A 15,460-nucleotide genomic window follows, 5' to 3' on the forward strand; every position below is an offset into this window, starting at 1 on the left:
CGAGTTTGGCTCATCTATTAATGGGAGGAGCAGAAGCAGCTCGTCAGGTGTTCAGGTGAGGAGTCGGCAGTCACACCGTGACCTCTGTGACGGCTTCTCCTGAGCGTGCCCGGAGGAGCGTCTGAGCAGAGCGGCGTGTTTTACACAGCCCACTCTTTCCATCACGCTCCATTTAACCACCTCACCGAGGCCGCTCGTGCTTCTATTCTCGGCTATTTACAGCTCCTATCTGTGTCGTCTCCACTCGCCTGTTCTACATTTTACAGTAAATCTGAGCTGCTGTGCGGCTCGCTGATGTAGGTCAGCAGTTTAGATCATGAGGAGAGGTCACATGAAAACACAAGAGGCTGCAGGAAACAGTGGCACACAGACGTTTGACAAGCTGACCGCCCTCAGCTGCAGGGCGTGAGACGTGCTGAGCCGAGGGTCGAAAGGTCATTTCGGTCCCTTTCAGTGCCGTCGGCGTTCACCTGCAGCTCCAAGCGTCTTCCATCCAGGACAGCCGCGGCTCTGCCATCAGTAATTATGCAGCAGCCACAGGAAAGCGTCAACGAGTTTATCACAGAGTGTGTGATCCAGCGCGTCCTCAGCTGGGCTCACACGTGTGCGTGTTCGTCCTGCAATCGTGCGCCTTGTTCGCGCTGATAAAGATTCCATCTCGTGTGGGGGTGTGAAACGTCTTAAAAACCAGTTTTGCTGGTTTCTGTCACAGGAAATGACTAACACACACACACACACACACACACACACACACACAGTGTTGCTGCTCTGATCTCCTGATCTCGATTAGATCCAGAACAAAGAACCTGAACTTTGTTATTCTGCTGACTGACGTTTACAGCGTGTGCCACGGAGGCGTGCACGAGCACGAGCAGCACGCCGGATGTAAAGCAGATGTTGGTGCTGAGATGCGAGTCAGCGTGCGTCTCCTCTCAGAAACAACAAGGCAACTCCTACCACAGCAGCTTACCATGATTCATCGTTCAAAGTAATCCTTCTTTGTCTTAACTTGGCGCTTCCTCGCCTCTCCTGATTGGCTGCCCCTCACTAACCGGAGGTCTGAGAGCAGAGATTTTTAAAAGTGGTGGCCTGCTACTTAAATCAGGCTGAACAGAAGCATCCACGGTGAGAATTACCATGGCGCTCGTTCAGAGGTCTGGTGGGCGGAGCCATCAGTGGAGCTAAGTGTTTTTAAGCCTCCTTTTAAAATAAGAACTTTAATCACATCTACATCTATACCTGCAGACCTCTGAGATGAATGTGTGGAAATTCCACAATGGCTACCAACTCAGTGGGTGAATCCTTTGGTCCCCGAGATGACCATACAAAGATACCCACTCTCTATGACATCATATAAATCCAGGAGTAGAAAAAACTGAGTGTTCCGATCAGTTTGAGCTCATTATTAAAACACGTTCACCATGAGCAGGAAAACAGGCCAAACTCATCAAATCCACTTCAAACTGTAGAGCAGGAAGACATTTCTCTGTGATGAATGAAGAGCAGAAATGACGCTTTAGGGCGAGGAGGGCGACTCAGCAGCGTGATCAGAGGCATTTACAGCCGTCAGAGGCAGGGGCGGATCTAGAGAAATTTTCTTAGGGTGGCATGAGGGGGGCAAAGAAATCAAATGGGGTGGCAAAATCAAAGCCTTTTTTTTTCAAACACGTATGCAGGTGGTTACATATGGTTAAAATGATTCAAATGCAGTAAGTATACACGTTTTTCATATAAATATAGTCTATAACTTAATTATTGTCTGTAGCCCACATAATTACACACTTTAGTTACATAAAACATGTGAGTTTTGATCTTATGTACTGTACAGCCTGTATAATAAATGAATATGGAGCCCAATAAGTATAAAACCCAGAAAGCTACACAACATGGGGCGGTTCATTTACAAACACACGTCTAACTTAAGTTTCACTGTTTTTTGTTAGAAACCAATCACATTGTTACAGCTTAAATTACACAAAATGTCAGAAATCTGCACTGTCATGAACAAAAATTTAAACCTAATTTTTCATGATTTGTTGGATCTCTGAGGTCTGAAATACAAGCGGCCATTTTTGACTCCTTTTGAGTTTACGTTTGTATTTCACCCTCAAATTGTTTCATTTAGTTTTTTCCTCCTTGCCTTGTTTGGGATCTTTTCAGCTCAACTGAATTTAGTTGTTTTTGTCACTGACATACTGCATTAGTGTTACTGATCTGAAATCACACAAAGAACTTAAAATCCTAGTAGTATTTTTTTACTGTAAAAAAAACAAAACACAGACATGTTGAGTAAATTTATATAACTTGAAATGCAAATATAAATTGTACTTTTGTAAACATATACAACTATTTATCTAAAAATGCTGTTTTTTTCATTTTGTACAACCATTTAAAAATATTACTAAAACTAAAATGAGAGAACAATCAGGTGTCGCAATAAGATGCCCCACAAATGATGTGTGCCAGTAAAATTAAGTTTGTCCACCAAAAGACAGAAGAGCACAGGGACTAACCTGCAGGCCTGACAACAGCAGGTGTATCACTCCGCTGGTTTTCTACTTAGTGACAGTGTTTACGTTGCAAATGTGCCTTAGTGACATTCATTAGTGCCCTCACTGACACACAAGACAAAACAATGACTACACAACAGAACAACTACACAAGACAACACAACACACTAAGTATACACTCCACACTAAACGTCACAAATCTCCCACATCTAAAAACTCTCTCTCTCTCACTCGCTCGCTCTGTCTCGCTGCCGTTACCGTCACTCCCAAAACTCTCCCCTCTTCCTAAACAACCAAATCTTATGTGTTGACTTTTTAAAAAAAATTGGTCGACATGGTACATTTTTCCGATAGGAAAGAGGTGGCTTTTTTTCTTTCTTTACTGTTTTCGCGCTGTCCTTAGAAAACGCTTAAAACACACACAAAATCGTGACGACAGTATTTAGTAAAAAGCGTGGCTTATATATATTATCATAACTCTGGATTTACTGGCCTGTAATTAAAATTTAAAAACTTTGAAGTCCGAACTTTCAATGTGGGCTGAAATAGAGACTCAGCGTGGCTGCAGCTTGTTGCTGTGTCAGCTTACATCAGTCATGTGATTTGGAGGTGCAGCGTGTCCGTGGACCACAGAGGGTTAATAACACTCACCTTCCTTCCATTTCCAGAGTGTAACATCCAACCACCTGTGTAAAATCCGAAATTCCCATGGTGTTGTTCAAAATGTGCTCTGGCACAATCATAAGCATCGCTTGCTGCTGAAAACAAGAAAAAAGCCGGTCCTGCTATGGGCTGAACCATTTGTTAATGGTGGAGGGGGGGGCACTATCCAATATCTTCAGTTTTAGCATTTATATTCACTGTTGACTGTAACTACGCTCAAACTGTTAATGCTATCTTATTTTAATAAACAACACTGTCATATGCAAAACTGGGGTGGCACTTGGGGTGACAAGGGATCATTTTAGGGTGGCACTTGCCCCCCCATGCCACCCTTCTAGATCCGCCCCTGGTCAGAGGGTAAAACCTGCATCCGAGGCTGACGGGGTCCAGCGGTGCTTTAATCAGATGTAAGTGCTGCCCTCCTCGGGTCAGTGATCAAAAATATTATTTGGTGTCATATTCAGATCCCGTGTTTCTGCACCGACGTGTTCACGTCCACAAAGAAGCGACTGCAATGATCAACACATTAATAACAATCTGATCGGCAGTTCATCCTTATTGTGACGGCGTTTTTGGCAACAAACTGCTACTCTCATCTTTACAACGAGCATCAACTCCAAACGATCCTGACACCTGAGTGATGTAACCTGCGTCAGGTTTTGCTTCGGAGCGCAATCAAAGAGCGCTTTGTCTTTCCTGCAGAGGAACATCAGAGAGCTGCTTAAGTTCCCCACAAACCGCTCTAAGCAGCTCTCTGCCTTTATTGAATCTGACTCCTCTGCTGCTCACACATCAGTCCTCATCACCGTCACAGCTGCTTCCACTTTCATCACCTCCAGCACCGGACAGATCCGGTGAGGCGGGTTTCACTGTGAAACCTGCAGTTCTTCTAACGTCCACCTGAAGAAATCACAGTTCTTCCAAAACTGCAGCCAATCGGATTTTCTATCCTTCTCAGCAGAAATCACGCTGAAGCCTCGTCTCTGCACTACAGCAGCTTTAAGATACTCAGCTTCCTGTCCTGAACAAAAACACTGGATCATCCCTCAAAACCTGCTTCATGGACAGGTGTGACCAGGGGGACGGTGCTCCTTTCAATAAGCAACATCATCACAGGTACGCAACTTGTCCCAAACCTGCAGTTCCTCTGAGGTCCAGCAGAGGCAGCAGTGAGTCCGCCCCCATAGACCTTCACAGCAGACATAAACATGTTTACAGCCTGATCCACAGACTGTCTGTGGACATAAACACTAAAGTTCACACGACGCGTGGAACGAGGCGCTCGCGCTGACGCCGTCACTGAGCAGGTGTCTTTGAGCTGCAGGTCTGCAAACTGTTGCTGTCGTCTTCTCTGCGAAGTCATTCTCCAGAGTCCCGGCTCGCATTTAGCAGCTGGAAAGTTTTATACCTGCAGCGAATTAAAAGCAGAACGTGACTTTAACTCCTGCAGCTGCTCCGAGCGCTCGTCATGTCGCGGAATGACTTGAAGCACGAGCGCGTGCGCGTCCTTCCTCACTGACCCTGAGCTCCCCGGTCAAAGGTCAGAGGAGGTAAACGAGGCTCCGAGCGTTGCTTGCTGCTGCCATTGACAAAAGTCTGGCTGCAGAGAAAACACAAAGCAGCAGCTCCTGAACTCTGACCTCAGTTTACTGCCGCCCTCACACTGACGCGGACGTGAGCCGATCCTCGCTCACCGAGATAACCGAGAGATTAGGACGAGGGTCAGGGGTCAACTTTGTTCTGCTTCTCTAACTGCAGCCATGCGTTACACTGCTGCTGTAATTATTGATAAGAATTTGTCTGTTTCACCTGTTCTTGGTCCAACTTTGACTTCCTGATTCTAATTTATTTGAATAATTACTGCTGTTAGTTTCACTTTGCCTTCAAACTGTTTTGGTGATTTTATTATCGGCCCCTCACTTTTATCCAACGGCCACTCGAAGGGGCCCCAACCACAGTTTTAGCAGCCACGCAATTGGCTTTGATGGTTTGGTTTTATAGTTTCTAAACTAGACGACTGGAAACGACTTTGTTCCCCAGTCCTGTTAAAATGTGCCACACAGAGCTGTGCAAAAGTCTTGAGCCACCCCTCAGGTCTTTATAGTTACTGCCAAGCAGCTGTTGAGCAACACTCCGGCTTTCTGAAGCTCTTTAAAGTTCTTCTGTGGACATTGGCTGCTTTTCCTCTCCTGTTCAGTCCTTGTACCTGACCTTTCTCACAGGAATGACTGTGAATCACACAAACCTGAGCAGAGGTCGTTTGTTGGCAGCAGCCTGACACACAAACTCATCACCTGTTCCAGTTTCTTTACCAAATCTGTCAAATGCCAACGATATCACAGCTTCTCATGAAAACAGTATTTTTGCTCCAACACGGTGATTCCCAAAGAGCTGTCAGCTGAAACTCTGCATATCTCAGCATGGTGTCAGTGTGTCCTCAAAAAGCTGAGGAAAAGGTTCAGAAGAAGAAGTGGGAGGAGTCTGCAGCCATCTGTGAAGCTGGGTGGAGGCTCTGTCATGGTCTCAGCTGCAGCTCAGTCAGAGCTGTTGGAGATCTTTGATAAACTGATGAATCACAGAGTCTGATCCACCACACAGGAACATCTGGAAACATCTGACTGACAGCAGCTTCCTGTTCCACCATGACAATGATCCAAACACACCATCAGTGCAGTGAAAGCACACCTGGATCTAATAACAGACAGCAGGACACCATCAGTCATGGATGGGCCTCCGCAGAGCCGACCTCAGCGTGACTGAAGCAGTGTGGGATCATCCTGACAGAAGAAGAAGCCTGGAGAAGTCTTCCTGAGGATCCTCACAGAGCTGACAGACAGCTGCTCACACCAAAGCTTGTTTGTGTCTGCATCGTGTACTTCATGTCTGTTTGCAGGTTAATAAATCTCTTGCACATTGTTATATGCTAAAGCAAGGGCGTAGATTTGGCATGGACGGAAGGGACATGTCCCCACCAATATCCAGCGATTACTGAATTGTCACCACCAATAATTTGATCTCTTCGAGTAAAGAAAAACAAAACCGATAAAAAGAAAAAAAAAAAGATCTGTCAGCGTCTCATTCACCCAGCGGTGCAGAAAGAGTTAAATTACGTTCTCTACTGGAGTCCTGCCTCATGTGACAAATACGGCCAATGTGATTGGCTGTGCCTTTCAGGGAGCTCTGTTTAGTTTTAGCAGCGACAATCCTGCGCTGCGAGGACCTGCAAGGAGGAGACGAGGAAAAAGGAAGAACCTGGATATAAGAAAGTATTTTTCAAAGGAACCTGTAAGTCACTTAAAGTCAAGTTCACTCATAAAATGTGTCCGTCATAATAACGTTACAGGCTATGCTACGCCATACATGCCAACACTCCCGATTTTTCCGGGAGAATCCCGAATTTCAGTGCTTCTCCCGACAATCTTCCGGAGCCACCATTCTCCCGAATTTCTCCTGATTTTCCACCCGGACAACAAAATTGAAAAACCATATCCCAGATTGGCTCAGCCAATTCCAGTTTCCAACAATGGCTACTACTACTGCAGCTACTTAGTTTTAATATTACTCTTATTACTCTTTCTGGGTCGCAAAATAAACTTTTAACATACTTTCAGGCGAGAATGTAGCTGTGTAAACTTCAAATATCTGTGTTATTGTACTTACATTATAATCAATCAACTCCCTTTTGTCCACCTAAAATATATTTACAGAACTATTTTTGCATTTGTTGCAATTTCAGCTGTCCTCTTGGCCATACTACTCTTAAGAGAAACATTTTTAAAGTAAACAAGAATTTTTTTAACTGCATAAATAAAGGATACATAAAAGTCACTGCCAAAAACTGATTGCGGCTTCTACCTTGTTACAGGAATGTTGTTTGTTGCTCAAGATGACTTGACATAATTCATGAGGGATATATTAGACACATATTATAGACCAACAAGTTATTTATAGCAGTTTAAATACAAGCAATCAGTTTTTGGGACAACACCTGGTCCTCAGGTGGACGCAGCCTCTGAATTTGGACACCCCCGGCCTGTTTCTGGCCGGACAATAATAACAGTGACATTTAACTTATTTTATCCGATAAATAAACATTGTAAAATTCAAGTTTTACAATGCCCAACAGCCCTTTTGAATGTCTCCCTAATTCTGAGGTCTCAAGGTTGGCAAGTATGTGCGAGGCTTTGGCCCACATCAGTCTAAAATTGTATGTAACCATGAATAACGTGTTGCCATGTCATATTGGACACTGAGTTGTTGTGTGGGGCACCAGTAGTCCATGTCTGTTGCTGTAACAGTTCATGTTTAGAATAAAACATCCCAGCTCACTGAGTTGATCGGGGCAACAGTGCCTAAAATGTTGCATAATGTTGCTGAGAGATCTTTTACTTTGTGCTAATCTTAGATGAGTAGTTTTATGGACAAAAACCAGCAGGTCAGTCAGTGTTCCCTTAGTGCTAATGTGTCAGAGATGTTGGTGCACTATAACTGAACTAATGTTGTTAAGTCCTTAAAGTCATATTCTTTATTGTCATGACTGTGTTTGAAGCTATTTTTATTTTTGTATGATACCTGATTTATATGGAATATGGCTGAAGTAAACTAAAGTCTAAAATACTTAGTCAGTCATTTGTTTAATAGTAATTTAACATTATATAATTCACATATAAAACTATGAATTGTAATTTTAAATGGTTTAAAAGCATGTAGAATAGTATATGTAGGCAAGTATATTTCTCCTTTTTTTTATCAAGAAGCAAAGACAAAAAGGAAAAAAAAGAAACAGGGCAGGGTTCGGTGGTTGAATCATCCGTCCCCACCAACGCCAAAACCAAATCTACGCCCTTGTGTTAAAGTTCACAGAAGTTCATTTTTTGTGAACTCTGTTTGAAGCCACCAGACTTTGAGCTGCTGTTCTTCCTCCGAGTCACTCGGACCCAGAACAGGCCGTTAAAACCAAAGTCTCACGATTACACGAACTAATCAACGAGGAAGCTTCTGTCCGCTGGGAGGTAAAGTCTCCTGATAACTGCAGCAGCTCCCGAAAATATGACCTTTAAAATGATTTTTTGGACTGTACATGGATGAGAGCGTTCAATAATCGAGTCTTACATGCTGCTGTGGTCCAAACTGCCTTTGTTTGTGGAGCGTTCAGACACCCTGAGCTCTCCTCCCAGAGGTAACCACGAAGTACTTTTACTTGTTTCAGAGTATTTTTACACAGTTTTACTGCAGTGAAAGGTCAGATTACTTCATACCTGAGATATAAAGAGTGTGAGATACCTGACATGCTGTGTGTGTGTGTGTGTGTGTGTGTGTGTGTGTGTGTGATAAGCACTCTTAGTCCTTCTTTTTCTGGACTCTGCTAATAGGATTCCCTCCTCCTCCTCCCACCACACACAGCTCAATCCACCACATAAAACCACACGTACACACACACGTGTGCAGCTGTAACCTTACCTGTGTGTCCTCGCTGCGGCAGTTGCCGTGGTAACCCGCCTCTCTGCGTGCTACAGCTGGTTTTATCCTCCTTCGGCCTCCTCTTCCTCTCTGAACACTTGTTGTCTGCAGCAGCGCCGGCTCATCGTGGATTTACAGACTGCGCTCAGCTCCTCCTCTTCCTCTTCTTCCTCCACCTCTACTTCCGATCTCTAGCAATCAGCTGACATCCCCGACTACCCCTCCTCCCTCCAGACAGCCTGCCAGCCAATTGGACGCTCCGCCATCTGCAGACCCGGCTCCTTCACAGCCAATGACGGGCAGCTGTGACAGATGGCAGCTTAGGAAAGGTGGGGGGAGCGGGGGGTGTCCAGTATCGGGATAATGTGCAGAATTACAGGCTGATTAAACTGTGATGTCACGCGTCACTGCAGCGGGACCGGCCCACAGCCTGTGACCTCATCACTCTCTGCATTACATCAGCGTACACCTGCAGGGGAAAACTGCACCTGCTCCACAGGGGGCACTCTTCTTCAGCTCAGTGACCGCGTGGCGCGCGGTGTGCGTCTCCCTGTGCCGTGCTCTCAGCACATAAACACATGAAGCTCGTAAATTTATACATTCGTGGCCTGTTTGAGCTGTTCTTTGGAGGCGGAGCTGGAACATGTCTTTCACTTCCGCCGACCCCCTCCAGAGACGAGGCGAGGGCGTTACTCACGGAGATAGCTGGAAAACAATGGAGCAACAAGCAGAAGGTTACAGATTCACTCGATACGCAGCTGCAAATAATCTGACCCAAGCTGCACGGGTCCTCTTACCTGTGTTGCAGCTGCTGGGAGTCCTGGTCAGCTCCACTCTGGATCCAGTTTCAGGATGAAGAACATCCAAAACTCACAAAAATATACACTTGTTTTTTTTTCTGTTATCATTCTTTTTTTTAAATCTGCCGTTTCCTGAAACCTTCTTGAGCTGCAGACGCCTTTTGTAACAGCTGAAATTATATTTACGTTAAACATGAGTTTTTGCAGTATTAGTTACTTTTGCGTGCACTTAAGCACAGCAGGACAGACTACAGTGATGTTTTAAAGGTTCAGTCTGCTCCTCCTGTTGTCTGATAGCAGCGAGCTCAGTCTGTGTTCAGTGCTCGTTCTTGCAGACCTGAGCATCGTCTCTGCCTCCGCTTAGACCGACAGCAGTGTAATCGTTTTCTCCTGTAAAACACGGCGTCCTCCAAGAGCTCGCTTTCAGAGGAACTTGTTTATTATTGCTCCACATTCTTAAAACAAAGGTGCAGGATGGTTTCTGGCTGGGTGGTCTGAGGATCTGGTCCTGCCTTGTTCTGTGGTGTTTTGCAGCTCAATGCGAAGCAGCTGTAATGAGAATGAGAACCTCCGAGTCCTCAGCTGCCTATTTGGGAGCATCTCTGGGTTCTGCTCGTGGGTGAGGGAACAGTTGAGCAGACAGACTCGTACAGCCATGACCTGAGAGTGAAGCCGAAGCTGTCCGGCTACTCGTTGAACCACGTTCCTACAGTCATCTATGACCACAGGCTTTGGGTAGTCACAGAAAGACGGGTGTAAGTGTCAGAAATGAGCTTCCTCTGACGGGTGGAGACAGGATAAGCAGCTCAGTCCTCCACGTCTGAAGGACCCAGCTGAGGTGGTTCATCTGACCAGGCTGCCACGTGCAGGCCATCTGTGCTTAGACTGCTGCTGACCAGGATAAACAGGATATTCGCTGCTATGCTGACGACACGCTGCTGTACCAGACTGCTTTAAGCCCCTTCATCGTCTCGTGGACTCATTAGTGCCTCGTCAGCTGTCAGGTCCCACACCTCCTTCACTCCAAACGTTCTCTCGTTTCAATAAATTCACTCTCGTGAAATAAAAATCTAACCTTAGGTCAGTGATTCTCACTGTGGGCTCCTAAAATTACTGCCTGTGGGCCACAACAAGTCACTTACAACATAATTATTTCCTCATAAATCTTTAAAAAAAACTATCAGTAGAAATATAACATTTTAAAAGTTGCAGATTTTTACATTTCACATAACATAATCTTTCAGACTAAAGTCACCTGTAACCTGTAAAAACGTCTGGTTTTTACAGGTTAAATGAAACGATTCGATACGAGGATCGGTTTTAAAATTAAATCAGTTTATCTGTTGAAGAGGAAGAAGCTGGATGAGGCTGGAGATGTTCAGGCGGAGGTCTTTTCTCTGCTCCACAAACTAAAAGTGACAGATCATTTTGTGCCAGAGACCCAAAGCTCAATCAGCAGAGACAGCGACCGCTTTAAAGTCTCCTCTGAGAGCTGTTCCTCCCCACAGGACTCTGCTTAAACGCTTTCTAACTCACGTGTATAATAACAATAATAATAATAATAATAGTAATAATCACAGAGCTGTTCTAACCTGATATCAGTGATCATGATGAGGCCTGTTGTGTGCTGGATTACTTTAAAAAGCGCTAAGCTAATAATTTCACGTTGAAGTAAAGACGTGAAACGTGCGATAAAGAGTTCCTGCTTTTATTTGTGAGATGAAATGATAAGCATCAAAGAGAAACTGAAAATAACTGGTGCAGTTTGTAGGGATGAAACGCAGGAACGACAAAAAGCAACAACTTCAGAAATGACCTCATCGTGTTCGAGTCTTCCACTTTCACGAACAGTGTTTGGGTTTGTTAGCAGCTTCAAGGTGAGCACTGACAGCCTGAAGGCTGTTCGCGTGTCTACATCCACACTGATAAACACGGGGACTCGCTGCAGTTTCTCTTTAAATGACCTCAAATCTAATCCACACAACAATACGGGGAAACTTAAACATGCTCGCCGGGACTTTATTTGACAGCAAGAATGAAAGGTCGGTTTTTGCTGCTTTTTTAGAGCTCGGCAGCAGCCCGAACTCCTTTCAGAAATGTGTATTTTTACCACCCCCCGAGTAAAATCCACACTTCACACCCCTGCGTTTCATATTAAACCTTTCCTTTACTTCACAGGCAGACATTTTCATGTCCGGCATGCACTTAATCGACTCAGCAGCCCTGAATTATCTGAAATGTCGACTTTTCCAAGAGCCTGGCATCGCTGTTGGCACCGCTCGGCAGGGTGGACCATCCTTGTGAAGAGGCGCAGGGAGGGTTGTAAAAGTAGAAATGTGACTGACAGAAACGCTGTTTATGGGGTCAAACGTACCCCGGAACAACGGGCAGGTGCTGCTGCCCCGGGGCAGACCCCCAGATTTGTTCTCCCCGCTTGTTAAATTTCATTCATGAGGGAATCATTTTAAAATGTCATGTTTTTCAAAGGAGATTCGCACGCAGTCCACTTACCTCCGGGATACGACGGGATGCAGCGGGGTCTGCAGCTTTCAGAGACCCGTGCAGCAGCTCGGCGGCACCGCGGCGGACTCCGGGTCACCCGCTCGCTCCATTTCACGGTAACGCTGTCTGTAACGACAGATGTAACGACGAAGTGCGGGAGTAGTAACTGTAACGGCTAGCTAAGTGAACTAGGTTCCATGGCGGAAGCAGTGAAAGTCCAGCCGGAGGTGAAGAGTCCGCTCGGCTCCTTGTTCTCGCGCTTCCGCCGCTCTTTGCTCGCTTTTTCAGGCGCTTGCTTGACATTAGTTTACGTTCTCCACGGTGACTCCAACTTCCGCATCTTTAGTGATGTAACGGGGACGTAGAGACACGTCAGGCCGGCCCGATCAGAAGACACGCCTACGCGTACGCTTAACTTTCAAAATAAAAGCTCGAATAAACTGTGTTTATCCTGCTGCTTTTAGACTTGTGAATATGTTTTATTCTGTATTCTGTTTAATATGAATCCTAAAATTATTTGTCAGACGTTTGTCCCATGTAAAAACAATTTTTTTACACCTACCTTTCACCTCTAACTTTGCTTCTTTTAATAATAGAAATGTTTCTTAAAATAACCTGGGACAGGTAGACTTTTGTATGTCAGCATATTCATGACTGAAACCTAGTCACCGATGTGTCCTGGGATCCACTGGGATCACGTCCCTGATCCTGTTTCCACGTCACACAGCACTGCTCAGGTGTCCCAGCAGCTGCCTCTATTTCCTCTATTTCAGTGTTTTTATTTTCTCCAGATATGACGTAATGATCTGTATGAAACGTGTGCTTTGAATGAGAGTCACGTTCATGTCTCTATTTCAGATCAAAACAAATCAAATCACTTTTATTGTCACATCACATGTGCAGCACATGTGAGCGAAATTCTTGTGTGTGAGCTTCAGCAGAGGTGTACAAAATACAGGTAACATAAGAACAAAGCAAAATATAAGAATGGGAATCTGAGAATAAATAAATAATAATAGATATATGTACAAATATAAGAATGTATGCGCATTACTGAATATGTATACCAAATATATATATACATGCATGTGTGTGTGTGTGTGTGTGTGTATATATATATATATATATATATATAAAATAAAATAAAATAAAATAAAATAAAATAAAATATACAGAGATCGGCAGTTGGATATTGTGCAAAACAAATAGCATTTATGTACAGTATGGAGTGCATGATGTTGAAGTTCCTGTAAGTGACGGTGAGGTGTCTGTGAAGTGTTCAGCAGTCTGATGGCCTGATGGAAAAAGCTGTCTCTCAGTCTGCTGGTTCAGGACCGGATACTGCAGTACCTCATGCCTGATGGAAGTAGTCTGAACAATTTATGGCTGGGGTGACTGGAGTCCTTGATGATCCTCATCACTCTCTGGAGAGCTTTGTGGTTGTAAGCAGTCCTGTTGCCATACCTGGTGGTGATGCATCCAGTGAGGATGCTCTCAATGGCACAGCGATAGAAGGTCCTGAGGATGCGGGGGCTCATGCCGAATCTTTTCAGTCTCCTGAGAAAGAAGAGGCACTGTTGCGCCTTCTTCACTGTCTTGTTTAAGTGTCCTGACCATGTGAGATCCTCAGCCAGATGTACACCAAGGAAACGGAAGCTGCTCACTCTCTCCACAGCAGCACTGTTCATGGTGATGGGGGTGTGTGCTTCTCTGCACCTCCGGAGGTCCACTATCAACTCCTTTGTCTTTGTGACGTTGAGGGTGAGATGGTTGTCTTGACACCAGTGGGTCAGGGCGCTGACCTCCTCCCTGTAGGCCGTCTCATTGCCTTTGGTGATAAGACCCACCACTGTAGTGTCTTCCGCATACTTCACAATGATGTTGGAGTTGCTAGTGGCCGTGCAGTCGTAGGTGTAGAGTACATCAGAGAGCTCAGTACACACTGTGGAGCACCAGTGTTCATTATGGCAGGGGATGAGGTGATGCTGCCCAGTCTGACCACTTGGCGTCTCTCAGACAGGAAGTGAAGGATCCAGCTACAGAGAGAGCTGCTCAGTCCCCGATCCTGCAGTTTCCTGTCCAACTTCGAGGGAACGATGGTATTAAATGCTGAGCTGTAGTCTACAAACGACATTCTCACATATATGTCTCTCTTCTCCAGATGCGAGAGGGCAGTATGCAGTGTCAGGGTTATGGTGTCATCAGTGGACGTGTCGTGGCGGGTTATTTCAAATAAACCTGTGCAGTGCAGAGGAGCTGCTGCTTCATCTCCCTCCAGCAGGCCGAAGAACGGGGCTCAGGTTAGAGCCGACTCTGGGAATCTGCCAATCTGTGACCTGTGACGGTTAAAGACTAAAAAAGCACCATCATTATTTTTTTCAGTAGTTTTCTTGTGTTGAACTCTGAAAAACATCATTTATTCTCTGCACATGACTCCAACCAGCTTTAATCGATCATCATCATCATCATCATCATCATCATTACCATCATCATCGTTTATTTATATAGCACTTTAAAAACACACCTGGCAGACCAAAGTGCTGTACAATACATATATAAATATAATAATATTATTATTATAATAATATAATAATAGCAACAACAAAAAAAACAGTCATAGCAATAAAATTAATTAAAATGTCAGTTACCCACAGAGTTAAAGCCAGGGAATAAAAATAGGTTTTTAACCTGGACTTAAAAACTGGCACTGATGTAGCCTGTTTATTATGGAGAGGAAGGTTATTCCAAACATCGGAGCCGCAACAGAGAACGCTCGGTCTCCTCTATCTTTCAGTCATGACTTAAGGACAGAAAGCAACAGTTGCTCAGCTGAGCGAAGCGCACGAATGGGGAGATGGGGACTCAACAAATCAGACAAATAAACAGGTGCCAGACCATTTAGAGATTTAAAAACCAATAAAAGGACTTTGAAACGGATCCTAGATTCAACTGGAAGCCAATGTAGAGAGGCCAAAACCGGAGTGATCTGGTCGAATTTCCTTCTGCCAGTTAAAAATCGTGCCTCAGCATTTTGTACTAGTTGCAAGCGTGACAAAGTGCCCTGCCCAACCCCTATTAAAAGAGAATTGCAATAATCCAAACGTGAAATAATAAAGGCGTGAATAACACGAAGGGCTTAACCTTCGATAAACGTCTGAGATGATAGAATGCTGATTTTACCGCCCCGTTTATGTGACCATCAAAGGTAAGTACAGAATCAATTTTTACTCCGAGATTTATTGAACTCTTTAAATGTGAAGTCAAAGCGGCAAGATCAACATCTGGAGCTTCAGAAAAACGATTTGGGACAAATAAGATCGCTTCCGTCTTACGATCATTAAAATTTAAAAAGTTTTTTGCCATCAATAAATAAATCGATCACAGGCTGATCACAGCCGGCTGCTGCTGAGCGTCACGTCCCATCAGGATGAAGGCTGCTGATTTCTCCCTTTCTTCTGTCCCAGCAGAGGTCCTCAGAGACGTAAAGAGAAATTACGCCCTCTGCTGGGATGAAGAAGAAACTGC

At 44.7% G+C, this 15,460-nt stretch overlaps 1 protein-coding gene across 3 annotated transcripts in view; it reads right to left on the reverse strand.

The window, feature by feature from the left end:
- The window catches only part of psda (pleckstrin and Sec7 domain containing a), a 57,158-nt gene extending 45,136 nt beyond the window's left edge, over positions 1–12,022 (reverse strand). For 2 of the 3 annotated variants that reach the window (XM_025897337.1, XM_019366487.2), the window contains exons 1-2: positions 9,431–9,567; positions 8,634–9,338 (exon numbers count right to left, since the gene is read on the reverse strand). The gene's annotated coding sequence lies outside the window, so the exon portion shown is untranslated. Of the gene's footprint in view, positions 1–8,633; positions 9,339–9,430; positions 9,568–11,944 lie in introns of those variants that run through there. The other variant, XM_019366491.2, reaches the window with a different exon arrangement.
- Between the last annotated feature and the right edge of the window lie 3,438 nt (positions 12,023–15,460).

Source organism: Oreochromis niloticus, linkage group LG13 (genome assembly GCF_001858045.2).
Source record: "Oreochromis niloticus isolate F11D_XX linkage group LG13, O_niloticus_UMD_NMBU, whole genome shotgun sequence".
Lineage (NCBI taxonomy): Eukaryota > Metazoa > Chordata > Actinopteri > Cichliformes > Cichlidae > Oreochromis > Oreochromis niloticus.